Raw genomic sequence first — 24,282 nt, 5'->3', positions numbered from 1 at the left:
TCATTTGCCTTGAGGTTTCAAAGTGGAACTTTTGGACCAATCTGGCACAGTTCCAGACAGGAGTATGTGTGACTTTCACTTCCAATGTTATAGGAAAAGAAAAACTCATTTCAAGATGATTTTTAATAAAGTTCTGTCTTAGAAAGGGAAAAGATAATGTTATCAAACTATCCCTGTATGTCTTCCTTTTAGCATATATACACATATTCATATTCCTGTTAAAACACAAAAGACATTGCATTATGCATTTAAGCATATCTCAGACAATAAGTTACACTTCATTCTAATTATTCCATTATTCAAATAAATTTGCTGACAAACTGGTAAAGAGATTATTTTATGGCAGGCTTTTCATCAGACAGTCATGAAATAATGCTGGCTTTTTGGAAATCGTGGCATCTGCTACATATGCTCTTTTTCCTCTGCTTGTGATTCAGAGAACACACTTTCTTAGTGAACTTATTGCTTGCATAAGCACTGTAAAATGCTCTGTAAAAGTATCTCTTCCATCATTTATCCACAATGTAGGTAGCACACAGATCACAGCAGTATGTGCTTTCCAGGTCTATTTTGGAAAGATATGTTCATGCTGCCTGGTCCATATGGTTCTGCACACAAGAACTGTAGGAACACCTTCAGCCAATTCTCTGCAGTGTTTCATCCCTACAGACTACAAGGTGTTTCAAAAAGGTGGACCCAGTTTCAGAGCAGTAATTTTCATTATAGCAACATGTTACATTCACACAAAAATTTACAGATGGTTTAATGAGGGATCTAGCAGTAATCTTTTGAAACTCTATGGCCCGTCCTTTCAAGTAGTAAGTGTTTCATTCACAGCCGGTTCACGGTTGCAGAGATATAGTGATTTCAAATTGGATCCATCTTTTTGGAACACCCTGTGTAGTGGAATAATGAGTGTTCACCATATTGACAATTCCTGCCCGTATTTCATCTAACCACTTGGAGGAGGGGTTTAAATACACATGCTGACAGCCAGTAGGGAGGGTGTTACTAGGACACTATGCAAAGATGTGAATTTATGTCGGAATTTTTATGGCAGGAAGAAATATTTTTCTTTGTGTGTGCTTGGAAAGACTGGAGAGTGGTCTTTCTCATGTATTTTCAAGGTGAATGACAATGAATGCTTCTTTTCTTTTTTTTTTTTTTTTTCTCTCCAGGTATCTGTCAGAGTACTCTGTGGGTGCATATAGTTAAAAATGCCCCTATTAAATTTGATAAAATAAAAAGAAATCTTGTTTAATTATTGTACTTTATCCCCTAACAATCTTGTTGTTGAGTAGAATGAAGAAGAACCTACATGCATTCATATACTTCCTTCTGACTAAAAAGATCTGTTTTCTTAAAACTCCAAAACCATCTAGAACATGCATCAGCACTCCTGTTTTTTTTTCATGCTAACATGTTTATTTTTTACCCATTATAGTTAATTATCTCATTACCTTTGAAAATTAGAATGCCACAGTTATGCTCTGATAATACCCCTCTGGAATAAAAAATAACTATTATACCCATTTAAAAGATGGGTGACTAAGGCATAAAGACACAAGGTAGTTTATTCACAGTAAGTTGAAATGGAACAAACGAATCTAAGGCACATATTCTCAGGAGGTCTTCTAGCTTTTCTCTTTGCTAAATAGAAAAAAAACAGAGACTTCCAGAGGTTATAAGGATGATAAGCACCATAAACGTGTGTCTCCCTTTCCTTTGAAAGTAGAAAGGATTGAGGCATACACATTGTTCAGGTAAAATGAAATCCAGACCATGTAACTTTCTTAAAATTCCACAGGATGTCTTCAGTGGATCACAACTCAAGTCTTTTGGGTCCAGACTTCTGGATAGGTTCCTCCTTCTTTGTGCTTAATTATAATTATTTTCACTTGGGACTCTGCAAAACAGCAGTCATAAAATTTTGGTTCACTTCCTTCTAAGCTGGAAGATTCTGATGAATATGAAGTATGGAAAGAGTAGTAGTATTTGGAACCATAAAGAGGAAAATAATCATCTGGGGATGACACCTATGTGACTCCATTTTTCTCTAGCTTTTTTATCCTTATGTAAGACAGGAATAAACATGAGAATGGGCATTTATTGCAGGTCATAAGCATCTGCCATGAATGGATATTCACAGTGACAACAATTTCCTGGTCTGGAAATGGGAGTAATTCTAGCTGCCCTTTAGCATTGCATTATGTCACATTTGGTTACACATATATGACAACACACCCCAACATGACACCTCAGTGCAGCATGTTGGCTTACTGTGAGGAGATAAAGCATAAATGGAAAGCGACTGGCTAGGAAAATGATGGATCATGCTCCAAATCAGAACCTGGAAAGGAGAAAAAGGACAGGATTCAGAACAGGTAGAAAGATGGCCAAAACATTGATAAAAGCAATCTTGAATGTAAGGAATTAGTAGAAGGAACCTCATTGTTAATTTCTAGCAGCAAGCAGGAGCACAAACATAATGTAACAGTATTGTTTATGCACAGATCATCAAAAGTATGAAAATATCAGTACCCTATATCCCTCACATCATTCATGTAGTAAGGTCAAAGGGATGGGAAAGAAGTTGAGCACAATGTGTGGATACAAGGGTCACGAGATCAATATATGCTTAAGTATGCTAGATCATATAGCAGACTGTGTTAGAAAACTAGACTGCTGGCAGGGAATATGCTGTCTAGCTTCTCCTTTGAATGTAGAGTTTCATGTCGAACACTCAGGGGCAATGCCAATGCCATTGATCGGCTCCTCCATAACTAAGGATTTATGCGAAGAAGCAGTAGCCTTAATACACTGTAGAATTGCCTGGAGAAGATAGGAAATGCAGAGCAAATAGACAAATGTGTGATTTTCCTGCTTACAGCACAATATTTGACAGGTCAGGGTACATGCTTCTCCAAAAGCTGCCAATGGTTTGTTAGGGAGAGCAATAAGCTGCTCTGATTACACCAGGAATATGATTTTATTATCATAACTTTTGGTGACTGAAAGAACAGTTGCATCATATCAAGTGACAGATCCTTATGTAGACAAAAAGCAAAGCTAATTATGCCATCTCTGCATTTCTCTTTTGTTATTTTTTTGTGGACTGTTTATTAATGATCCATGTTTGAAACTATTATCAGAAATTATTTCAATGAAATGAATAGCACGTTTTCTCCAGACTTGAAATACTGGAAGGTTTCACTATCTTAGCTTATAGTGACTAAACAATCCTCATAAGGACTTATTGACCTGGGTGTCTGAGTTTTGTCTGGTTGCTAATCATTTTTCTATACTCAAACATCCCAGTTACTTGATCAGTTTGAAAAGTTTAGTATTCAGAAAAACTAAACAAAACAAACAAAAGCCAACGGAGTATCATTCTGGGTATTTCAACTCATTCTGTTCACAGTCTTGCTTATTAAAACTGACGATTTTTCAAAATAATTTCTGTTGATGTAGTTCTTCATTCAGCCAAGCTTGGGGATACAGCCAGTTTCTCTTGCACAGAGACAATCTTGACCCATAACCCACATGCTCTTCCATTTCTTTCCATAAACATATTTTATTATAGTAGAAGAGTGGAAACTGTAATTTGAAAAAAGCCTTATTTTATATTATTTCCTTCTAAAATGTGTTCTGTAAGATGTCCTCTTCATTGATACTATGTAAAATCTTACTCTCCCGTATGCTGTCATTTTCAATAATGAAAAAAGCCATTTATTTTTTTTCCTTTCAGAAGCATTGTAAAAATCCAGTGTACTTCAGGATTATTTTTTCCAAAGAAGTCTAAGGCATTCATTTGCTAACTCATGAAGTCAAGCAAGTTGTGCAGAAGTACTTTATGCAGTCAGTATGATAAATTTCAAGCTGTGCTGGTAGAGGAATGTGAATAATGGGAAAATTATTCACAAATATATTATCCCAAAACTTTAAAGAAGTCATACATATTAAGTTCTCTTATCCCCTCCAGAAAAGGAACAAATGATAAATAAATATTTTAGGAGTAATTAATTCAAATAATTTATTTTAAAACTATCTATGCCCTGATCCAAAGTCTATTGAAATAATTGATCTCACTTCTTCCTGTTCAGCTCTGTAATGAAATACACAAGAAGCCCTAGTGTTTTTTAGAGCCACGTTCTCTTCAATTCTGTCAACTTTTAACCCTGATTAAACAGTTCTTTAAGGTGCTAACTATTAAATTTTACTTTCAACTTTCCCATATCTTCAGTTTTCCTGCCCTTTTTTTTTTTACCATTTCAAAAGATTATAATTACAAACATATGTGACAGAATTATTTTTTAAACTATTAATTAAATTAAATTACTATTTTTTTAATTATTAATAATTCTAAATTATTTGACTGAATCTACAGACAAAGAGATCATTATTGCTTATATTGTGGCTAGTTTAGTTATAGTTTTATGTTGGACATAAATATGTGAAAGTTTGTCTGCTTTGCCTTTCCATAACTTTATAACTAGTAGCTTATTATGAAATGAACAAAGAGTTTTTGGAATAAGAGCTACAAAAGCCATTGCACAGCTCCATATGTTAAGGTAGGAATTAAGAAAGACTAAGAAAAATAATGTGTTTTCTCACCTCTTTTAGTGTCCTTCTGTTAGGTTTCCTTTTTTTATTAAAAATCATTTTTTATTAAAAATCAAGGTAAGAGTTACCATTTTTTAGTGAGGAGAAAGTTTAACTAACCAGCACCTAAAGGGCTAGGGCATTGATTTAGGATGTAGGTTATCTCCTTTCAGTTTCTTACTCCACCTGAAACAGTTTAAGCTTACTCTTTTTAGATAAACCATGGTAGTATATGTATATTTATTCAACAGGCCAAAGAATGACGGTATATTGTTTTAGCCTAGTCAACGGAACATTTGCCTAGGAGAGGTAAACATGAATCCCATTCTCTTGTTTTTATCCAAAGTATTTGATAGCGCAGGGGCCAGATGTAAAACCAGAGTATTCCCAAGTGATTTTCTTAAATGCAGTCTAAAGTTATGTTCATATTCTCTGGTCCAATGAGTGAACTATTGCATATAATGTGTAGCTAATAAATGTATTCAGAGAAGAGATGTGATTTCAAATTTTTGCAGACAGAAGAGACAGTTATTCCCCTTTGTCCTCTCTCTCCTTGCCTTGCTCCTTAACATGAAACTGTTGAAATACACATGATTAAAGAAAGGAGAGAGTTTGGATTTTTGTATCTTGATTAGAGACACCTACCTGTTCTCCTCAGCCCATCTGAAGTTATTCACAGTGGAACTCTACATCTGAAGACATAACTCCCTGGTGCACCCAGGGCATGTTATTAACTGAGACTGTTCCGAGCACGCAGTATAACTGAGCAGCACACCTGCAGTAAGTTTAGTGCATTGACCTATTGGGCTGGTGATAAGTCTTCTTTTAACTGGGAACCTCAGCTCTCACATCAACATGATGTTTCCCTCTCTGCTCGGTAGAGTGAGTCATCTACACCCACAAGAGTGTCAGAGATTGAACCAATATCCTCACTTAGCATTTTTTATAATCTATGTTAGTGGCTATTCTTTCAATACTATGTTTGCTGTTAGTTCCTTTATGTGACTGTCCCCAAAAGTTTTAAAAAGTCTTCTGTATCTAGCATAAATACTTACTGCATTGCTAAGTACCATGACACTTCTGTCCTTCTGTAGATTTAGCCCCAGGTGTTCCAGACAATTTAAATATTTGATGTAATTTTCAACACACACGAAAATCCATTACTAATTTAAACCTCTCAAATTCTTCTCTCATCAAAGATGTAAATCAAATTTCATATAAAATACAATTATGCTGTTTATTTCAAACTACTTTCATTATTGATTTTTTTCAGCATTAACAATTTAGGTCTCAAGAGTACTGGTGGAAGAAGTAGCTTAACATGTTCAAACCTTGATCAGTGTGAACAGTCTGGAAGAAAGTATGCACTCTAGAGGTATTGTTCAGGTTACAAAAAGCTCAGTGCTATAAACAAGAAGAATGTAAAGATTAATATATCCAAAGATTCAGTATCTATTCCTTTATTTATCTCTTCTTTAGAAAAATTTCTAGATTTAGTCCTATTTTAGTTCAGAAAATAGGATATGATTCATGGAACCTTTTTTTTTTTTTTTTATTGACCCAAATGGATATTTGTGTGTTTGTATGTTTACATATATGTAAAAAATAAACATACAGATAAATAAACCTATGGATAAGTTTTCAGGCTAGAATTTGGTCAAAAGTAGACAAGGCAGTAGTTCTGATATACTTTCAGAATACACAAGAGCGAAGAACAAGGTTTAGCACTCTCTAATTCAGAATCACCACATTCCATGATCCATTTGAGTGAGCTTATCATACCGTTAGTTATTCCACTGATGGTGATTCTCCACATTGAACTGTTCTTTATATACATTAAAAATAATTAGAAAAGGTTCGTGAATCCTGGTTGCTCATCTCTCAGGTGAGCTAAAATTATGATGTGGGATTTTTTCCTGTACCTCTGTTCAAATATTTAAAGGTTTAGCATAATGACAAAGTACCATTGAAAAAAAGACTGATTACTCTTAAAAATCAGGCCCTAAATACCTCCTTTGCCTCAGTCTTTAGTAGCAAGACCGGTTGTTCTCCATATACACAGTTCCCTGAGCTGGAAGACAGGGACAGGGAGCAGAATGAAGCCCCCATAATCCAAGGTGAAATGGTTAGAGGCTTGCTACACCACTTAGACACAGAGAAGTCTATGGGGCCAGATGGGATCCATCTAAGGGTTCTGAGGGAGCTGGCAAAGGTGATCACTGAGCCACTTTCAATCATTCGTCAGCAGTCTTGGCTAACCAGGGAGGTCCCAGTTGACTGGAAGCTGGCAAATGTGGTGTCCATCTACATGAAGGGTCAGGAGGATCTGGAGAACTACAGACCTGTCAGTCTGACCTCAGTGCCAGACCATCTTGAAAGCCAACATGCAGTACATGCAGGACAACCAAGCGATCAGGCTCAGTCAGCATGGGCTTATGAAACGAAAGTCCTGCTTGACTAACCTGATCTCTTTCTATGACAAGGTGACCCACTTGGAGGATTAGGAGAAGGCTGTCGATGTTGCCTATCTTAACTTTAGTTAAGTCTTTGCCACCATTTCCCACAACACTATCCTGGAGAAACTGGCTGCTTATGGCTTGGATGGCCTTATTCTTTGCTGGGTAAAAAGCTGGCTGTATAGCCAGACCCAAAGACTTGTGGTCAATCGAGTTAAATCCAGCTGGCAGCCAGTCATAAGTGGTGTTCCCCAGAACTCAGTATTGAGGCCAGTTCTGTTTAATATTTTTACCAATAATTTGGACAAGGGGATCGAGTGCACCCTCACTAAGTTTGCAGGTGACACCAGGTTGGGTAGGAGTGTTCACCTGCTTGAGGGTAGGAAGGCTCTACAGGGAAATCTGGACAGGCTGGATTGATGGGCTGAGACCAACTGTATGAACTTCAACAAGTCCAAGTTGCAGGTCCTGCACTTTGGTCACAACAACCCCACTCAATGCTACAGGCTTGGGGAAAAGTGGCTGGAAAACTGCCCAGTGGGATCTGGGGGTGTTGGTCCACAGGCAGCTGAACATGAGCCAGCAATGTGCATAAGTGGCCAAGAAAGCAAATAACATCCTGGCTTGTATCAGAAATAGTGTGGCCAGCAGGACTAAGGAAGTGATTGTCTCCTTGTACTTGGCATTGGTGTTTGTGTTTGGTTTTGGGTCCCTTACTACAAGAAATGCATTGAGGTGCAGGAGCATGTCCAAAAGAAGGCAACAAAACTGGTGGGGGTTCTGGAGCACAAATCTTATGAGGAAGAGCTGTTGAAACGGGAGTTTTTTAGCTTGGAGAAAGAGGCTGAGGGGAGACCTTGTTTCCCTCTACAACTGCCTGAAAGGAGGTTGTATGGAGGCAGGTGTCAGTCTCTTCTCCAAAGTGCCAATCAACAGGACAAGAGGAAATGGCCTCAGGTTGTGCTAGGAGATGTTTATATTTGACATTTGGAAAAATTTCTTCGCTGTAAGAGCTGTCATGCATTGGAACAGGCTGCCCAGGATAATCTAAGTACCCCAATCCCTGGAGGAATTTAAAAGACGTGTAGATGTCGTACCAAGGGACATGGTTTAGTGGTGGACTTGGCAGTTAATGGTTGAACGTGATGATCTTAAGGGTCTTTTACAACCTAAGCAATTCTGTGATTCTATGATAAATTATGTTTTTAATAAATTTATACTTGAAATTATGTGCAACACATTTCTAAGCAAAAATATAGGTGTCTTTTATCCAATTAGTATCTCATGTTTGGTTTCACCTAGGAAGCATTCAGCTTTGCAGTTTTCTCGGATAATTACTGTCTCAATGACATTCTTTTTCAGCTAAGAAGCTTTACATAAAAATCAGTGGAAGTGTACTATGGTAATTTCATTACCAGAGTTGTTTGGGTTTTGGTATTTTTGGTTGGTTGGTTATTGTTTTGTTTTGGTTTTGTTTGTTTGTTTGTTTTTCCCCCTGGGATCTCTGTAAAATATAATTTAACACTATTTGATACCACATGAAGCACAGAGCTCTGGGTGAGAAAAATATCGTGGCAATTTTTCACCAAATTGCAATTTGTAAATATTTATAGTTAAGTTAAAATAGAAAAAAAATCACGTTTCTCTGATTGAAATAACAAGTAACATTTAGTAATAGTTATAATTACTTATTCTCTACAGTAAAATAAACATTTTTTGTCTTTATACTTATTTTGCTGCTTTTCATTGTATGGTTTAGGAAATAAAAAAATAGAACCCTTAAAGAGAGATTCATGGTTGTATAGAGTTGTTTGAGACTTGTAGCTGAAACATTTTTAATTTATAAGTCTTCATCTTTGGGTGCCAAAAGTATTTTTCACAGTGTAGAACATTTCAGCTACTTTATCAACAGTCAGTTTCATAACAAATCTCTTAGTTTTTCAAGACTTCATTCTTTGGAGATGATATAAATCAACATAGTTCTGTTAAGAACAGTAGAATTAAGCCAATTATACTAGTTGAAGTTCTGACTAATATGCTGTAAACAAGGAGTTTCACGTAAGTTTTCAGGAATCCTCATTATAAATTTTACCTAAAATTCCCTCTGCCTTTCACAGCTAAACATCTAAAAGTAGTATTATGGCCAAATATCAGTGATAGGGTCTTTTAGATTGCTTTTCATGTGTAACAGGTTTTGTAGGCCAAGTCATTAAGTTGTCCAGATGTTCATGGTAGCCACCTTAAGACAATAATTCCTTAATTTGATAGGTGTCAATGGAAAGAAAGTGAAAGTGTAATTACAGTAAAAATAACACTCTTCCAGGTTAGTTGAAGGCAGAATAACATAGACACTGCACCTTCAGCAAGTTTGCAGATGCCACCCAGCTGAGTAGTGCAGCTGATCTGCTAGAGGAACAGACATCTGCTACATCCAGAGGTACTTTAACAGGCTTGAGGAGTGGACCCATGTGAACCTCATGAAGTTCAACATGGCCAAGTGCAAGGTCCTGCACTTGAGTCATGGCAATGCCTAGTATCAATATGGACCGGGTGATGAGTGCATTGAGACTTGCATTGCAGAGAAGGTTTTGGGGATATTGGTAGATGAAAAATTAGATATGTGCTGGTGACATGTTCTTGCAGCACAGAAAGTCAGTTGTACCTTGGGTTACACAAAAGCTACATCCAGCTCTGGGCCCCCCAGTGCAAAAAAGACGTGGAACTGTTGGAGCAAGTCCAGAGGAGAGCCACAAAAAGGAGGGATGGAACACCTCGCCTATGGAGAAAGGCTGTAAGAGTTGGGATTGTTCAGCCTGGAGAAAAGAAGGCTCTGGGAGACCTCATTGTGGCCTTTCAATACTCAAAGAGTCCTTATAAGAAAGACGGAAATAAGCATTGTACCAAGGCCTGCAGTGATAGGAGAAGACATAAAGGTTTTAAACTAAAAGAGGGTAGATATGGATTAGATATAAGGAAGAAAATTTTTGCGATGAGGGTGGTGAGACATTGGAACAATTTGCACAGAGAAACTGTGGATGCCTCATCTCTGGAAGTGTTCAAGGTCAGGTTGGATGGGGCTTTGAGCAACGTGATCTAGTGAAAGATGCCTCATTCACAGCAGTGGTGTTGGAACTAGACGATTGTTAAGGGTCCTCTCCAAGCCAAACCATTCTGTGATTCAATGATTCAATGAAATTACAGAGACATGGAAATGTATAGAAAGATTGAAAGAAAATGAAAGCTGCCATAAAACTGGCTTTTTATTTTCCACAGCCTCTCATTGCCTGACATTCATTTAAAGTCTTCTGACATAAAATCATGAAAGCTTTAGACTGACAAAACAGAAAAAGACAAATTTCTCCTCACTCAAAGTCAATGTAATCATTACAGAAAAGAGTACTAACGCAGTTTTATATCAGCAGATATGAATTCAGATTGAGACAATAGTTATTTTCTTGTGTAAATTTGTAGTGTTAACATGAAAATTGTGCTATCTTAAAACAGATTAACTATAACATTTTTCTTTACTTTGGGCATGTTTCCTTTACTTTTCAGTTGCTGAATGAAGATGTCTGTAAGAAATAAAGAAAACAAAGAAAGAATTAATAGAAAATAGTGGATTCAGGAAATTTATAGAGTGCTTTAATAAGCTTTGAAAATTGCTCAGATTCCCTCATTACATATATATTAGCCACATAAAAATTTAGAAAAAAGTTCACTAATTATTTATATAATTTGATTATTTTCACATTAATCTACGAATAAATAAAATATGCTTAACCTACTTATGTGTCTAAGAAACAATGAGAAGAAAAATAAAACCTTATCATTCCTGCTAGATGTGGATTCATGGGTCATTGCTGTCAGTAGAGTTACTTCCGCTGCCTTCCATTCATTGCAGAGAGAATCTAAAAATAATTAGTATTGGTTTCTGAGCCTTCCCAAGTCAAATGATTATGACACCCAAATACAAGACACAGCTATTGTAGGCCATTGCTAAGAAACAAAATAATAGAATTAAGACTTTGTGAACTTCCTAAGAAAAGATTTTTCCCTTGTGAAGAAAGGCTGAAGGAGCTGGATCTCTTTAGCTTGGAGAAGAGGAGACTGATGGGTGACCTCATCAGTGTTTACAGATATATAAAGGTGAGTGTCATAAGGATAGAGCCAGGCTCTTCTCGGTGATAACCAATGATAAGACAAGGGGCAATTGGTATTAACTGGAACACAGGAGGTTCCATTTAAATTTGAGAAGAAAGTTCTTCATGGTGAGGGTGACAGAACACTGGATCAGGCCGCACAGTGAGGCTGTGGAGTCTCCTTCTCTGGAGACATTCAAAACCTGCCTGGATGCCTTTCTGTGTAACCTCATCTAGGTGTTCCTGCTCTGGCAAGGGGATTGGACAAGGTGATTTTTTGAGGTCCCTTCCATTCCCTAACATTCTGTGATTCCAGTTTTCTGTGTTTCCAGATTTCTGTGTGAAAAAATGACTCCAAGAAAATTACAGGGTTTGTTCCCTAAACTATTGGCAAATTTGGAGTGAATTCATTAAATACCTTTTACATGGGGGACGATCAGTGTAACGTTGAAAAGAACCATTGGCAGAAGTGGTCACCCATGGACACCGATACTATGGATGGCATTACATCAGTAAGAGAGCTTGCACATGAAAATGCAATGCAGTCTAGCGCTTTCAGGATATTATTCTAAAAACTCTACTGCTAGAAATGAGAAGGACACTAATTCTTTCATTGTTGGCATAAGTGTTCTAGCTACCTTGGGACAAGAGCAGCTGAGTGAATCAGACCTTTTGTTTAAACCTTTGTGATTTAGCCTCTCCTAGAGTCTTCCCTGTTCCTTCTCCCACTCCTGCCCATAGTGCAGGAGTCCATTTCAAATCAGTCTGGGGCCATCAGTTCTCACTTGCATCACAGGCAGCTCCTGCAGATCCCAGAATCCAGCCCATGAGGATCGACCAGGCTTTGCTGCATCCTGAAACACGCTGCCAGTATTTGAGAGAGCTGTCTTGCCAGCTTAAGAAGTCAAATGGAAAAAAGCTGCTGTGAATCACATAAAATTAAATAAATCTTTCTCTGGCATGCTAGTTGAAAAACTGGGACAGGTATTCAAATATTTCTTCAGACTGTATTTAGGCTTCTACAGCAACAATAAATAGTTTTAAAGGGAATATATGGGCATGCCGGTTGGAAAATAAGAAGTTCAGAAAGTGAGGGCATTTAGTTTAACAATAATGAATTTAATTCACACAAGTATAGGCTGCATCATTTGCAGATATCACTATAACTAAAAAAATAGCAATGCTGTAGGTACAGTGCAACATTTTCTGAGAGGATTAATTTCTTAGCAAGGAAAGAGAATAAGGAAAGGGGTAAAATCATATTCTTTAGTTTCAAGACTTTGAACACCAGCTGGGTATCCCAACAGTTTTTAATTTTGCTCTCAACATCTTCCTACTGTCCCCTAGCATTACTTTAGACTCGTTTAAAATATGTTGGTAAGGATGAATTGCTAATGATGTTTTTTTTTTTTATTCATATTAGACTTGTTTGACATTATACAATCCAGGAGGAGTAACGTTGAAGTTAGAGTTGTTAAATAAAGTTGGTACAAGATGTTAAGTAAAAAGTTGGCACAAAATTTAATACAGTCCACTTTATGAAACTGTCTTGTGGACCACAATCAGATGAGGAAAAAGTGGTCTCTCTCATGGTTTGTGAAATAATCTTGCAAAATATCTCACTCCACTGTCATAGACTGATATAAAATCAGGTAGTGACTTGATCTACCTAAAATGAAAATACTGTTCGGATAAATCTATTCTCTTTGTTTTTTATGGAGTCTGAGGAGCTATGCAATTATGTTTTCTACTTACTTGAAATGCATAAAAAGTACTGCAGAACAAACTTCCAATTATTTAGTCCTATGACTTTGTACAGTTAAATAAGGCAAGTGTAGAACTATGATAGACATGCATATCTCTGCCTTTTCATCATAGCAGCTGAAACTTAATAATAAGTGTAAATGACCGATAATACGTGAGAGGTGACAGCTGACATGTCAGTCAGCAAATCCCTGGACCTGTTTCTTCCACTGCAAATGCTGTCTGTCAAATGAAGCCTAGAATAGGTAACTGTCAGACTGTCCAAATTATTCTCAGTACAAACTTCATAATGGACAAAACAGGCTGAGGTACTTACTGTGGAAGAGAGGTCAGCTCTTATCATGACTAAATGTCTACCATTCAGACATACTTTTCCAGGCCAAGTTTTTTATAAGGTACCCTTTTTACGTACACTGTCTAGATGTCATGTACATATCTGTGTAGATTAATGTGTATAAAGAATATATAGTGTACTTATTTGTCCAAAAAAGCATAGCTGAAAAGGTTGCATATTCACAGTTGTGGTCTGGACATACAAGACATTTCTAAAGCTTCTGACGTTAAAATGCCTACCCATTATCATTGACTAAAAGGGCAGGTAGGCATGTGTGCCCATATCTTGGCATGGAATGAACTCAATGGTTCTCAATTACTAATCAAGATGATTTAAACAGTCACTCTCTTTTGGTTAAATCCAGTAAAAGGCCTTCTTTGGACCTTGAGTCTGACAAAATGAGTATTGTAGAGGAAATGCAAGGGAGGTTTTCTCTATGATTCTGACAAATCATAGTTAGAATTATATATGGAGAAACAGATATGCAGATATGGCCAGGTTAATCAGCACTAATTTTTAGGGACTAGCACAATAATGTGTGCTCTACTGAAATCTATATATTACAATGAGCAAGAGATCTTACTTACTTAAGACATCTTTGGAGGTTACGAGTATGAATCAAATGTATGAAAGGCAGTACAAGATGAAAAATACAGAAGTCATTATCAGGTGAGGATGAAAAATGTCATGGAACTCTTCCTAGAAAAAACAATGAAAATATTAGTTATATGGACATTTAGACCAAGAGAAAAACTTATCTTCCTTGACTATACGGATGAAAGAAATGTACTGGCAGAAAAATGAAATAAATATTTTATTTCTTTGCCTTATGTTTTAGGAACTATACCTTACCGTATTTTGGGGAACACGTTGTAATCCCAAAGTCAAAGAAAGGGAAAGCTTTAGTGTGCTTGAATAACAAATCAGTTTCTCGGGAACATCATAAATTTACTCAGAATTGCCAGCCTAATAGATTACAACAGCACATTGAGTAGCACAGAATAAAATTTACCTGACACAAAGGCAAATTTTTGTTACAACAGAGTTATTTGTTATGAAAACCAGTCGTCTTTGTTGACAGATATGAAGTTACACTCTCTCCTAAATCCTAGAAGAAAATACCTTTTTGATATTGCATTATCATGATTCTTTCTGCTATTACTGTTTGTTTATTATTTATCATAGCACCTATGGACCTTCTTCATAATCAGGTCTCTGACTTGCAGAGCATTATGCATGCATAAAACACCAAAAGCTAATCTTCCATAGAACTAGTAGTTTTTCTGACTCAACTAACAGGAGAGAAGTTCTCGTCCTCAGTACGACAGGACATGAAAAGATGGCCCCACTTGTTTAACTGCATCAAAAACTTCCATTTGAAACTGCTGAGCTTCAGCTCTGCTTTCCAGCCCAATGCCACTTGCTGCAGTCCAGGCTCATGTATTCCACACCAAGAATCTCATAACACCATTAATATAAAACATTAAGTGAACATGGCTTACTTTATTATTTAAATATGTCTCTATGCCTTTCACTTCTCTATATCTATTATATCTATTATACATCACCTATTTTAAACATGCTTAGCATCTTCAAATGACATAGCTATTTTCTTTACAGAAAGACATATATCCAGTATCTAAAGTCTTCCTGTTTTGTTTTGTTTTATGTACCACTACTTAACACTTATTGCCATTCAGAGGCATAATTCACTGGATGGAAGTTAACCAACTAAGCACTTGGCCACATTGTCTGTCTGCTGCGCTTAGGACCCACAACTTCTACGGGCATATTTCAAAGTCAGAAATGCCTGTGATTTTTAGGGTATGCCATCTTTGACAGGGCAGTAACAAAGTGCCCGACAGTAGTTGTAGCTAGCTAATCCAGTGTGTTGCTATTGTAACAGGATCACTGATTGTCTATGAATAGAAGATTTAGGTGTGTGTTCGTGTTCCCTAAAGGTCATATATACCTATGCAAACTTGTTTATGGCAGTTTGTTCTGCCCTGTGTCTTTTTCATCCTTCTACACTCCTCTGCCACTTCTTGACTTTCCTATGGCTCCTTTCCGCTTGTCATATTCATACAAGGAAATCCACTTGGGATATTTTGCTGAATCAAAATCTTCTTCATGTTAATGTGAATAAGACTTAAATTAATCATTTATCCTGCAGTATTTACTGTCTTACAGCTAACAATCTTGCATGACAACTAACAGGTAAAGGTCAGTCTGCATGATTCATGGTTAATTTGTTTTAATTTAAAGTAATTTACTTAGAAATTGTGCAGCTTTAGTTCCCTAAGAGAATACAGCAAAAGCTATGACCTGACGACAAGCAAGATCATTAAAATATAACAAAATTATTAATAAAAATCCTTTCTGCAATTTGTCAAAAATCTGGGGATATATTGCCAACTTATTTATGTAAGATATGGAAAGTACATCTGTAATATAATTGCATATAAATTAAAAATTTGCCTAGGGAGACTGTATGGTGGTCATAGATTTAAAATGATTGACAGATACATTAACATTGCTTGCTCCCGGAGAAACATAATGAATTCCATGTTTTGCCTTTTTTTCACTTTTCCAAGGACAACGTTAGTGTGTTCTTTTGTTTGTGATGCTTAACATAGTCATAACGAGTTGACTATAAAATGTCATCACTTAAAACACTGGCCTGGTTAATAGCTATTCAGACTATTGTGACTTACTTTTAGCTTGGGAGACAGCTAAGAAAAAGAAAGAGTTTCAAGAAACAGGAGGAAATTTGTTTCAAGAACATGAAGAAAAGTTCATAGAATGATAGAATAGTTGGGGTTGGAAGGGACTTTCAAAGATCATCTAGTCTGACACCCCTGCAATGAGCAGGAACATATTCAACTAGATCAGGTTGCTCTGAGCCCCATCCAGCCTGGCCTTGAATATCTCCAGGAATGGGGTATCTACCACTTCTCTGGGCAATATGTTCTGGTATTTTACCACCCTCATTGTAAAAAACTTCTTCCTCATATGCAGTCTGAATCTCCACTCTTGTGGTTTAAAACCAATATGCCTTGCCCTGTCATAACATGCCCTTCTAAAAAGTCTGCCCCGTCTTTCTTATAGGTTCCTTTTAAGTACTGAAAGGCTGCAAAAAGGTCTCCCTGGAGCCTTCTCCAAGCTGAACAACCCAAACTCTCTCAGCATGTCCTCACAGGAAAGGTGTTCCAGCTCTCTGATCATCTTGGTGGCCTCCTCTGGACTCTCTCCAACAGGTCCATGTCTTTCCTGTACTAAGCGTTCCAGGGCTGGATGCAGGACTCCAGGTGGGCTCTCATCAGAGTGGAGTAGAGGGGCAGAATGACCTCACTCGACCTGCTGGTCATGCTCTTTTTGATGCAGCTCAGGATACGATTGGCCTTTTGGGCTGCAAGTGCACACTGCCAGCTTATCCACCAGCAACCCCAAATCCTTCTCTGCAGGGCTGCTCTCAATGCCTTCATCCCCTAACCTGTATCAATACTGGGGGTTACCATGACCCTGGTGCAGGACCTTGCACTTGGCCTTTTTGAACGTCATGAGGTTTGCATGGGATCGCTTCTTGAGCTTGTCCAAGTCCTTTTGGATTGGCAACCTATCCCTCAAGTGGGTCAAATGCACCACTCAGTGCCATCCATGAACTTGCTGAGGATGCACTCGAATCCAACGTCTATGTCCTTGGTGAAGATAGTGAACAGCGCTGGTCCCAGTATGGACCCCTGAGGGATACCACTTGTCACTGGTTTCCATCCAGACATTGTGCCATTGAACACTACCCTCTGGGTGCAACCATCCACCCGGTTCTTTTTCCACCAAATAATCCACCTATCAAACCCATATCTCTCCAATTTAGAGAGAAGGATGTTGTGGGGCACTGTGTCAAAGGCTTTACAGAGATCCAGATAGATGCCATTCGTAGCCCTTCCTTTTTTCACTGATGTAGTTACTCCATCCTAGAAAGCCACCAGGTTGGTCAGGTATGACTTGCCCTTGGTGAGGCCATACTGGCTGTCTCAAGTCAGCTCCTTGTTCTCCATGTGTCTCAGCATAGCTTCTAGGAGGATCTGTTCCATGATCTTTCCAGGCACAGAGGTGAGGTTTGCAAGCTGGTAGTCCCCTGAGCTCTCCTGTCTACCTTTTTTAAAAATAGGTGCTTTTTCCCTTTTTCCAGTCACCAGGGACTTCACCTGACTGCCATGCCATTTCAAATATCATGGAGAGTGACTTGGCAACTTAATCAACCAATTCCCTCAGGACTCTTGGATGATTCTCATCAGGTCCCATGGACTTATCTACGTTCAGATTCTGTAAGCAGTCACAAACCAGAGCCTCATTTACATTCGGAGGGGCATTGTTCCCCAGCTCTCAGATATTTTAATTTGATCTTTTATTAGGTTGTAGCTTCTTCACCTGTGGCCTGGATAATCAGAGGAATTCTTTAATGTTTTTTAAACTGTATCTCCTTTGTTTCTTGTTTATTTCACACAACATGAACAGTAATGCCTTCATTAAAAAAAACTTTGCCAGCAGATGATCTGACCTAGGTCATCTGACTTAGATCATGTAGTAACCACCTGAAGGCAGTCATTGCTTTATAGAGTTTTGTATGAGTGTAACATGAGAATCACAGGTGGTCAAAAATAGCCATCAATGGTAGCCTAAAACACTCTCTTATTTTCCATCAACAACACAAACTGACATTTTTCCATCCTACTTACCTATTGCACTACCTAAACATTCTTTTTTCTTTCTTAAAATATATCATTCTTTGTTAATAAAACCATATTTGGGCATAGTATTAGATGTTACATCATATGACAGTGACAGGTTATTCTTATTTCTACTGTAAAAACATGTAGTGATTAATACTGTTCATAGGAACATTTGACAGAATGCACTGCAGTGGAATGAGAAGAGCAGGAAACAAACAGGAGATCTGGCTTCTAATTTCTTGGAAGTGACACACCTTGAAATATTGCCAAAATCCATTTTTCTTTCTTTTTCCTTTTCTGAAATGTGATGTTAATTCCATCAATAGAACCATACTCTACATAGTAATATTATAATAGATTTTCTGATAAAATTTCTCAGAAATGTCAAAAAAGTCAAATATTATATACTTGATTTCCTATTTTATCACAACATTACAGAAACCAAAATAAACTCATTTTCCAAAGTTCTGATCCAAAGTGTTCTGCAAGCAATGAGAAATCTTTCATTCTAGCTTAATAGTCTATAAACATGTGTATCTTGTCCCCTTTGTCATATAAACCCACTAGTGATAGACCTTAAATTTAATTCTAAAACAACTTAATAGTCAAAGTAATCTCCTAATCATTAGAATAATAGCCTGTCAAATCTAAACATTGGGAACACCTCATAAAAGATGGATTATCTAATAAACAGCTAATTAAACATTAGTGGCTGTGAGACCTGGCTGGATGAGTGCCTATTCTTATGTCATAATGTTAATGGCCTTTATGAAGAGAACTGTGTTAAATATGAATAATAATTTGTTATAGAATGTAATTGGTGGAGTGATCTACCAATACTTCTCACATACAAGAGTGTTGTGAGCATCTTTAAGTTTTTCTTTCTCCAATACAACACATGCCAGGAAATTTCATACTTATATTTATTTCTCTGGAGCTATGAAAGGAATAAACTGCTGTTTTTGTTTTGTTTTGCTGGTTTTTTCTTTGTTTGTTTTGTTTGGTTGGTTGGTTGTTTTTGTACAGAGCTCAGCAATATGAATCTGTCCCTCTGTTCAAGTTCCTGCAGCTGTGAAGGCTTGTGAGAACATCTGCATGAGCTGAGATCTGGTAGGACTTCCCTTTAGGTTACTAGCATCACCTGAGAGTGTGCCATTGTGCAGAACTCTTCACTGTCTAACTTAGTTTATTAATTTCAATTTTAAACCACCTTCAGTAAATGATTTTGTGATGGATAACCCACTCTCTGTTTTATTCAGTATCTTGTCTCCTTTGAGGGATGATAGAAAATGTTCAGAAAAACATCCTTCCCCATTACCAACCAAAACCAGTAGGGCACTATGGCAAAATATATCCCCATGGATTTTCATCCTAGGCCAAATTAGGGGTAATTTAAAATCTGAAACAGGTACAAAATTACGTGTTATAACTCTGGAAATTCTCGGTATCATTATAAAGTTTTGATATCCTTTTTAATATTTCTCATGTCTACAGTACACATTTACAAGAGACAGTATTTGTGCTATAAATATTTATAATTCAGTATGGCAAATGTTGTTTCCTTTGTTATCTTTCAAATAAGTCTGTTTTGTTCTATGTAACTTAACTAGTACTCATATTTAGACAGTAACAGAAAAGTTTATATTTATTTAAAATTATTAAAAAATCGAGACTATATAAGTAAATTTGTTTCACAGTATGTGTTTATAGGCCACATGGTCTTCTTTCATAGTTGAGTATCAAACTGTTAAGGCAATTTTATTCTGTTACACTCTTCAAATTCGTCACCAAAGAAGAGTAAAAAGAGGGAATGGGACAAAAGCTGTCTAACAGAGGTAAAACCAGAACAATTTCTGTCATCATTTTTTGCACACTGTTAAAAAAAATCCATGTCTTCCTCAAGAAGGGTTTCTTCTCTTTTCTTGGATTTGGGTACATATTTTTTACAGTCTTATACTTCATTCTGATGATTGATGAGACTTCCACCCATAATAACCCAAAGAGGCTTTTAAGGCAAGTCATTCCTTCTTTAAGACGTGTCTGCCTTAAATTATTCACCTTTCCTTTCATGTCTCTGTGTTTTGTTCCAAAAGATGAAGAAGTTTTACTTACAAATTTTATCCTGCTTCACATGTCTTGCTAAAGAAATTGCAGCCTCAATTTTAATTTGAGTCTTTTGCACTTCAGGACTTCAGAGAACGGGCAAGCTGGTAATACTCTTAGGAGTATTGCCACCATAAAGACCACAAATAACTGGCATTTTCTGCCCAGTTTCTAGTAAACTGCTGAGGTAGACTTGTGTAGGTCAGATCAGACTGAGAAGTGGTTAGACTCATGGAACTGCATCATCAAAATGAGAAGAGAACCTCCAACACAGTAATTTCGAGCCATTTGAGTGAATGACAGACAGCTGTCCAGCACTGATTTCCTAGACCCAGCTAGGTTCTCAGCCTGCTCGTGTGTCACGGACATATTCTGATCTTCTGTGTTGTAGAATTCAGATACGTTATTTGTTTTCATTTTCTTTTTTTAAGCCCATATAATAACAGACACTTTAATGTTTTAAATCCCTGTGCCCTTCCAGAATACTGCCACCTCTTTGATATAGACACTGAATCTGGTAAAGCAAAATACATTTGCAAGACAGCCTGGAAGCATAATTGAATTAAAAAACAATCAAACAACAAAAGAAGCCCCACACAAGCTAAATTAATATCAAGAGTGACAAATCAGCATTCTATAAGGGCAAGGTTCTTTTAGAGTCCAAGATTTGATGAAGCTTTTGAGGAGGAAGGGACAAAAACAGGAGGAGATTTATCAAAGGTAGGGCAAAGGGATGCAGGTGAGCTAATTAAGTATTTCGACTGAACCTAAACTGATTTTCTCATTTACTCTACTGCAATTACTATAAGCTAGCACCTAGCATTTGCAGAGTATCAAGTGAATACAGAGGTGAATTTTTACTATACCACCCTGCCTTCACCATTCCCATACATATAATACACACCAAAAATCATAGACTTTATTTGTAAAAGCATTAATAATCATTCATTAAATATTTCATGTTTTTATCAGTTAAGCCTCAGGCAGAAAATAATTATAGAAAATGTCTTGTTTGGAGGCAATTTTCAACTTAAATTTCTACAGAAAAATACAAATAATAAGTACTGATTTTCAAAAGCTGAGAAGTGATATCAGCTATTATCTGTCTATTCACACAACAGCAATGATGGTGAAATGGCGAAATACTTCAACTGATTCTGTGAAGTTCAACACGAAGTCTTTACTTCTTTAAAAAGTGAAAAATGCATTACACATAACATATCTACCTCAGGAATCCTATGGCAAATATAGCAGAACCTGGAAGAGTGTTTAGGAAAGTATCATATACTCTGACCCCATTCACATTCTTCCCTTTACATTTGCTTACAGCACAGACAGAATATCAAGCAGACAGACCTTTGCTCTCATGTTGTTATTGATGTTCTTAGGTTCCTATCATGAGGTATGCTTTTTCTGTCTTTAATTTTTATCTGTATTGAAGTTCCATATTGTTAAACTGTATTTCTGTAAAGTTCTTTGGAAACAATTTTTATTGTAACATACAATACACCGGAGTTTATGCTGATGTGGTAATTGTGAGTGTAATCAGGTTAAAAAGGAAATAATAATGGAATGTCTTCACTAATCTTCACAAGCTTCTATTTAAACAATGGTATTTGTTATGGTATGTGGTTTTACTTTTGAATTTGCAAAATGGAAAAATTGTTTTGTCACATCAACTTTCAATACGACAGACTCACAGTTCAAAATGGGACATAAAGAGATATTCAGACCACTAATTTTCATAAACAAACTGTATCATGGAAAGTTTAGGTATTTGATTCTGAAATAGATGGAATGGCTACATACTGCTAGTGAGCTAACTCCAAAGAAGTTGCTTCAGTAAGTTGCAACACATCCTCACAGACTCTTTTACCAACCCAAAGGCAATAAAAGGACAGAAGAAAAACACCCAGAGATAGGTGAGATTTTATAAATTAAATGCATATTTCAGTCAATGAGGATTATGCTAAGGTCTCTAGCTATGCAATATATTTTCAATAGGTGTCATTTTTAAATCAAGGCACTCACAAAGATACTGTATAACTCATTGGGCTCCAGTATTATAATATTCATCAAAATTTCTGTCTTGTTTTTATAGGGTACTTTTTATAAATTAACAAAACAATCTTTTTAGGAGTTGTTGTTTAGGAATATACTATCACTAGTAGTTATATTTAGATAATAAGAAACTAAAAAACCCCAAAAATGTATCCTTTAGCACACACCAATACCAAGAATCCTTACCTAATCTGTCATTTCATGAGAAATTATGAAGGCTACTATAAAGCTAAGGAAGCCTGTGATATTTATATTTAATTACATACTTAATTGGAGCTAACACTTAAGACTTCCTGAGTTTTGTTTGTTGTCTCATACACAGTATTATGATTGTCACTTACTGTATTTTCCTGAAGGAAGCAGCTTATGTGACAACTTTGAAAAACTGAGTTGCATTCCCGAGTGGGGCTGAAGATTAAACAGTGAAGGTATCGCCACATTGAAGGGTGAGGAGAAGCTCTACAAAGCGAGGTCCCATGCTGTGCTTGCAGAATAGGGCAACAGGCTACAATGCCAGTGGTTGGAGGGAAAGAACTGACATCAAAAAAAAAAAAATAAAGTTGATGTGATTTTTGCCTATATTTATTTTCAGCAATGTATTTATTGTTCTGCATATGCACTAATTATTATTTCATATAATTCTGTAGCAAACAGCCTATAAAATGTAAGAATATGATTAAGAAAATGATTTTTTGAAGTTTTGCTGTAGCTAATAACAGTCACCATAACTCAGTTTTTAAAACTAAAAATTAAATATAATATTTTATTATTAGCTAAACAAAAAGACTGCACAAAAACAGTCCAGAAAACTGAGAAATCCATTGATAGTAGTGAATCATGTTTGAAAGTTGACCCAAGAGTTAGGAACACCAATCAGCATTGACAAAGTACCCTGCATTTTTACAGGACTCATAAATGTCTTTTCAAATACCTTCCACCGTATGTTTGCTTCATGTTACCTATAAAGCTAAAGTAATTTATAAGTCTGCCACTTCTCTGCAAATTGATGTTATGAGTGGCTTAAATTTGTCTGATGCTGTGGGTAAAAGCCATTGAATTTTATGTTATCTATTTTCTGGATGAGAACATCTGCCAAAATAGGTTGCTCCAATGAGTTAATATAGCTTTCAGACAACTGAGGGTTGCCATTCAATACTTTTAATGTTGAGATGGACTTCACTCAAAAATCAAGTTTACTGAAGAGGAAATGGGTTAAGTCATTTAAATGTTACTCAGCATTTCTAAATTTTCTGATAAGCATTTCTTAAAGTAGTCTGTTAAGGGAGAAAAATTGAACACAGTCAAATGTGTAAAATAAAATAGGAAAAAAATAACCTTACTTAATTCCATTGAAATCAGGTGGCTCCTGGTCTGAGCTACTTACCAATGTCCAATTAACCAGTCACAAAAAGAGTGCAACACGGGGAGCTGAGTAAAACCAGTTTTGGAGGATATAGTGATTATGAATGTAAATTTGGCTATACTGTGGACTCACAAGCCAATAAATAAAGTATAAACCATATAAGTAAAAATGATGCAAGGCAGATCCTGAAGTGGAGAGAAAGAAATGACCAACCTAACATCACCCTCATGCCCATGAAGGATTTGCAATGTCAAAAGTTTGCCATGGCCCACCCTCACAGATTGAAACCAACAATCTTAAGTACCAGAGGGGCAGGGGAAGGGTGATCAGGTAATACCAGGATGAATTGTAGAAATGTTGAGCAGATATATCACCTTTCCTATACAAAATATAAGTTTTAACATAATGATAACTGTCTAACAATAATTATTTTATTAGATTATAGATTTACTTAGGCTAACAATAAATGCCTCCTTTTTCATTCATGATGTGCATCTTTTGGCCATAACAAGAGTCTGACTGTAACAAACTGGTTGAAATTGAGGCAAGCCAATCTGTAGCTTGGATTCAGCAAATTCATAACGTATTGTTACACCACTTTGAACTAGAAAAAGCACACAATAATAGTTATTTTGTGTATATGGACAAAATAATAGTTATTTTGTGTGTGAGCTGCAGAGCACCATATGAAAGTTGGACACAACCTGAGATGGGTGCCTTGTATTAT

This window comes from Columba livia, chromosome 1, assembly GCF_036013475.1.
Source record: "Columba livia isolate bColLiv1 breed racing homer chromosome 1, bColLiv1.pat.W.v2, whole genome shotgun sequence".
NCBI lineage: Eukaryota > Metazoa > Chordata > Aves > Columbiformes > Columbidae > Columba > Columba livia.
Note: the sequence above shows the minus strand (reverse complement) of the source record.